Here is a 5,986-nt window from a genome sequence, read left to right as displayed (position 1 = left end):
TATTTTGTATTTATTTTATTTGAAGAACAGGGATGTCAACTTCAGACTAAAATGGCTTACAATAACAAACTTACAGATGGCAGAGGTATTCCCTGGAGTGCCATCAGTGCAATAGCAAAAAGATGAGAACAAGTGGCACGTCATTTTATGATAGTGTTAACAAAGTGTGACATAGATCAAGGACAAAACAACGTATTAACCAGGAGGTCGGAAGGTTAGTGTTGCAAACTAAAGAGGAGCACTGCACAAATATACACAATTACATTGTGCTTCACTTGAAGAAGTGGTGGGGCCATACAGGGAAGACAAGCAAGAGAGTGTGGGGATTTCCCTCTTTGGCTAGTAGGTGAAGATTCCACCAAGCTTTGAGCTAATCAAGAGTCAGACTGGATTTGATTGTGATGGGCTGCTGTTTCCATTGGAGCAGGGCGAGTACAAAGAAAGAACGGAAATGACAGCAGGTACAGGGAGGGCAAGGGACAGTGAGGATAAGTGCAGAGGTGGACTGGAGGGAACATGTTGCTGAGCAGACAGATATATAGTCAGATAAGAGCTGAGGAGAAAGACCATTTATTACTTTGGAGAGTAGGCGAAGGAACTTTAAAAGGGTACAGTTGTGCATGGAAAGCCAATCAGTATGCAGTTTGTAAGTAGACATTACAGGATCTGGGTCAGTTGTATAAAGTGTGGGTATCAATGTTGAGGGCTGTGTCTCCAGGAAGGAACGTGTATATAAGAAGGCCAAGGGGTAGGCATGAGTAGCAGGTTAGTGTGTTGAGTACTAGGATGGAGATTAGAGTTTTCATGAAGTGGTGTATAAGACATTGAAGAATTTTGTGAATATTGTCAAGTTTAGTACACACAACAGATGCAGTGGTAGAGATAAATTGTTGCAGGTGTACCATACTATCAAAGGAGATCCCAAGTTCTGATGATGTTGGAAGATGGGATTAAGATATCCTCCATGTTTAAAGAGTTCATCATAAGGCAGGATTTCAGTGAGACAGCGTGTTATCTGTTCCAGGATGGGTGGTTTGATGGAGGGAAAGAAGAAGGAGATTTGAGTGTTGTCGATAAAGAGGTGGTAGTGAAATCTAAAGGATGAGCTAAGTCTACCTATGGACAATGTATAAAGCGTGAAAAGCAGAGGTACAATGTCTCATATTTGAGCGATGCTGATGGGGACAGAGGTGGCGTCAGATGTTTGCATGTTCCAAGGGATTTTAAAGGAGCAACTTTCCAAGCATCAGTACATCCAGCTACAGCTGATTTGTGACAACCCAGGTCTTCAAAAGAGAGAGGAGCAAGAAGGATTTGAGCAGGTAATGAGAGATACCCTCACAGCATTATTTGGGAAATGTGCATAGCCACATTTAAAGGCAATGCTAATTACCTTCTTGTGTCATTTTCCATGCCCCAATTGAAGCGTAACGTGGGTGCTTATAAGCCATACAAGACTTTTGAGGACTTGGACAACCCAGATTCAGCAGCATGAACGACATCTTGGAAATAAAATTGCATGAAGAACGAGGAAGGAAGAATATGCAACACACCATCAACAATGTCATGAATGTCGCTTCTTAATCATTAGGAAGTTCATTGCTCTTGTTGCCAATACTTGATTAATCTTCAATGAACACTGCTTATATATGCACTGGAGAAGGGCAGGGCAACCTGTAGGATAGGCTCCTCAATGACTGTGCAATCAACCTTGCAGATGGATCTACAAGAGCATACAGCAGAGCCTCTGCAGACGGATTATCACCTTGATGAAATTCACCAGGTTAGGGATGATCCGATACTGGTTTAATAAGTGGCCTGTTGGCCAGAAGCAGTTGTGAGAGTAGCCGCAGAATTCCGCTTCTGCCAACTTGCCATTGTGCCATCTCAGAGAGGCCATAGTGCTGCTGGGACCATTGTTGCTGGCTTCAGAAGAAGCCTGTCAATTCCCCATGTAAAATAATACACATCCATTTAGGTAATTGAGCACAGTAATGCGGGAAGATCATGCCAATTCACCAATCAATAGCTAACACACCATCCCTAAGGACAAACATGTGTTACATACTTCAATTCACACAAAGAGAAATGGAAAGGAAGAGCTTCGAGACACTTGTGATTGTGAAATATATTGCTCTATTGACTGAGTAGAGATGAGATGTCATTAGCATGTGTGCATTTGTCCATACATCCTGCTTTTGTAGCACTAGAGTAATGCACAGGGGCACAGAGAACCCAAAAGCCATTTGTGGCACTCTCTCTGCTACAGGAGAGCCACAGGCATGTGCATTTGTTGAGCATTCACTGATAAACAAGAGCCACGACCTTGGTAATTGTTTGGGCTATACTTTGTTTACAAGAACCTATCCCTTGAGAATGTGTGTCCATTACCTGAGCAAAACAAACCGCATAATTATTTTCATTTCATTTCAATTTAATTGGTTTGTGATAACGCACCTAATACAATACATGAGTTTGATTTCTAAGCTGGGATCCGGGATCGAGCCTCTCTTGCTCTGCGTGGTCTTGCTCCCAAGACCATTGCGTTGCCCCTGTGCTACCCTCAAACAAAATACTGTGATGCGTTTTCCCTGTTACACATGACATGAGTATTTATTACACTTCTCCTGCTACACAAGCGCCACAATCTTCCGACTCTGTTAGGTAGTTCCTGATGCATGGCAGCTGCATGCATGAGATTATTTAAATTTAGCTCTGTTTCCCTGTTATGTGATTACTGCAACTGCAAACATTTCTGTGGGTCTCATTGCTGTATAATAGCTACAACCCAACTATAGCTGCAAACAAAAACATTTCTCTGAGTCTCTGTTCTCCTTGCTAGAAGGAACCCAAATACTTCTCACAAGCAGACGCCATAAACATTTATTTGGGATATCCCTAACGCATGATAGTGAAAGCACAAATATATCTCTGGATCTCCCTAATAAACAACAGCTGTTTCCTTTCCAATTTCTCAAGGCGTCTCTCATGGCCATGTCCCCTTTTTCTGACATTAGTGGGGTAGTCTAGGATGATGGGCTATGTGAGGAAGTTTCATTTGAAGAGGGGTGGTTCCTTCGAGAGATGGAAGATCAAAGAGCAGGTAACCAAAGTCTCTGGAATCAAGTAATAGAGACAAGCAGTGGGGCATTATAAAGGAGGTGCCATTGTAGTGCCTGTACCCCCAACCCAGGAATCAGGTACAGCAGAGTCACAGAAGATGAGAAGAGTGAGGGGGAGGGCCCCTCATGACAACTCCAACCCATGGCGCAAAGAAGTCTTTTTCAAGATGGCCCCTTTCTTTTCTACGAACATACTGCTTCCTACACCGTCTTCGATTTCTATGCCACTTGAGCGTATAGCCATTTTTCGATTTGAATAGCGCAGTAATGCTCAGTGGCAACCAGTTACCGGCACAGAGAGATACTGGAGATGGGTCCACTTAGCGCGAGTACACGCGGAGTGAAGGCGTTATTAGGTAAGTTCAGTATGAACTTTCACGAGCGGTTTTGCCGTTCGCTCTCACTGTTGATTTCCAGCTTTGTCATCCGCCGTTTTGTGGTCCCCGCTCGCATCTGGAGTTAAAGTTTTTTCCTCCCTCTCTCCTTCTCTTGATTTCGCTTTACATGTTCAGAGGCACAGCACAAGTGCCTCAACAAGTCACCAGCGCGAGGCGTTTTAAAGGCTCTGAATTTCCAAGACTTTTACGGCCATACAACGTGTCATAATCCCTGCTGACATCTATAAACTAATAACATCCAAGCCTAAGGTCAGTCGTGGTTTCCATTCACAACGTGATCAGAGTGGTGTATTCTCTTCGAAATTGTATAATTATGCTGTTAGGCACACCATACTTTGTTAAAGTATTTTTTTTTTATTAGAACAGAAGTTTACAGCACCTATATATCACGAGACAATGCGATATAGAGGCGCAAACTTGCCCTAAAGCGTGCTGTATATGTGAGCACGAAATGGCAGTTTTTCGACTGTCACATTATTTGAGATCCACACAGTGCTTTTATCTTTGTTGATAATTCTTGAATTACAATAGACGACACGCTGTTGTCACTGTTCTACCACTGATGTTGCTTTGCCATTCCATTCTTTCCAGAGAGTGGACTTTCCGCACACGCAGACTTCTCTGTTACTCCTGCTACTACTTACAAGTTGGCCACGAGGTAACCCTTCAAGTTATTAATAGTTTAGAAGGCTTACTAACCACTATAATGAGTGTTAGTGTTTGGTAGATTCAACTGATTTGTCCGGTTTCTCTTTCTCTCCCTTGTTTGTGTAGGTCGGCACTACACTCTGATAAGAGCCTTCCTCAAAGAACTTCCTTTTCTCCATTGCATCAAGTTACATTGTCAATACTTGGAAACCTTTCCAGTGTTTGTAATGCCAATTGTTGTTTATAGCACATTACCCCTGAAGAATTTCCCGTTAACCCTCTCGAAGGATAATGGGAATGAAACATGTCGGTTTTTTTCTGTGAGAAAGATGTCACGGTTTCAATAAGACATCAAGAGCCACTTTGTATCCAGAACTAACGATAGGAACTCATAATTGATTGAAGAGATCCAAATTAGTCATCTGATTTGGGGTTCGACCCAGGATGCTAATGTTTTATATTGTTTATGTTTCATGTGTTGTTTAGTTTACAATTGGATGTTTCTGTCGTAATGTTAATAACAACCACTAAGAGCAGCATTTTTGATAATAATTGTTCTTCTGTGTCTTTGTTTATTCTTGGTGGAGGTGGTTTCTTCACTTTTACATAGAACTATATTAGTCCTATCTCAGGACTTTTTCTTGACCTTATGTGCTTTGTATGAGTTGTGTATTCAGTTATTCCTTTTTTCTGTTGCTAAATACATCTGAATTGTAGTGGTTGATATGCTGTGTTTAAAGAAAAAGTGTTTTATAATATAAAATGAATTTTGTAATAAAGCATAGCAATATATATATTTTTTCAATTCAGGTTGTAAGTGTAATTTGTTGCAACTAAGGAGGGCAGGTTGATAGGTTTCCGAATAGTTGTATTTGGATCCCTAAGGGGGAGATAGCGAGAGGAGCTAGGACCCTTCTGTTTTATACAATACGAGTTCTTTCGGGCACTGTCGTAGACCTCTCTAAACATAAAAACCCTGTCCTTTTCAAGTTTTATGGCAAAGAAGTCTGAAACCATCAGGGGCGTAAATCAGGAATACTAGTCCTATTGGCTTAAACTATGGGTGCTGAGTGTAGAGCTACAAGAGAAGAGTACTCTTAAAATTTGACAAAACGTCCTAAGGGACAAGAAGGAAAGAACAAAGGTAACCATAGGATCATATGGTGTGCCCATTGAAGAGCCTTCATTGAAAAATGTGGAGCATAGAACATTGGGGCAAATACAGCCCCTACAATTAGAACGCTTAGCAGAACAGGTTTGGCAGGCCCCCTACGTAAAACCTATCCAGGGCTGAAACCCGCAGGCTCCTATCTATATATGAAACCCAGGCTCAGCACCACATCGCTGCATAGCCCTTAAGTAATTGACTAGGAAACAACCTTTATGGACACTTCCAATTGGAGGACATTGGAAGTCAGGGAGCTCCACAAGGCCTGCATAAACTGAATCTGAGGGGATATTAAAGGGACCCTAGAGGAGCATTGTAAAGTGGTAATTGAAAGAAATTGAGCTAACACCAGCCAATGAACCAATTCTGCTTGTTACACAGCCCACGTGGGAGGGTCTAGCGGTTCCTGCATGACGGAATGACATACTGCCTGGACCTGAAGATTAGGAAACAACCAAATAAGTTGTAGGAGGTGGAACAATTAGGGAACATCCAACACGGACAGCTAATAGGAAAAAAGACCTGCGAATCAGAGCTAGTATACTGGCATTTACACGATCAGCCACACATGACAATAGGTAATATCTGACAGGCTTAAAGGGTTTTAGGGAGGAGCTGCAGGGGTTGAGTGGTGGTGTAGAGAGAGGAAC

At 42.1% G+C, this 5,986-nt stretch overlaps 1 long non-coding RNA gene across 1 annotated transcript; it reads left to right on the top strand.

Moving 5' to 3' along the window:
- The first annotated feature begins 3,379 nt into the window (after positions 1 to 3,379).
- Positions 3,380 to 4,973, top strand: LOC138491455 (uncharacterized). Its single transcript, XR_011276009.1, has 4 exons — positions 3,380 to 3,478; positions 3,635 to 3,769; positions 4,112 to 4,178; positions 4,295 to 4,973. It is a non-coding gene; the product is annotated as an uncharacterized lncRNA (long non-coding RNA).
- Positions 4,974 to 5,986: the final 1,013 nt, after the last annotated feature.

This window comes from Ambystoma mexicanum, chromosome 10, assembly GCF_040938575.1.
Source record: "Ambystoma mexicanum isolate Mex_15411 chromosome 10, UKY_AmexF1_1, whole genome shotgun sequence".
In the NCBI taxonomy this organism is placed as follows: Eukaryota; Metazoa; Chordata; class Amphibia; order Caudata; family Ambystomatidae; genus Ambystoma; species Ambystoma mexicanum.
Note: the sequence above shows the minus strand (reverse complement) of the source record. Positions and strands in the feature narration are given on the sequence as shown.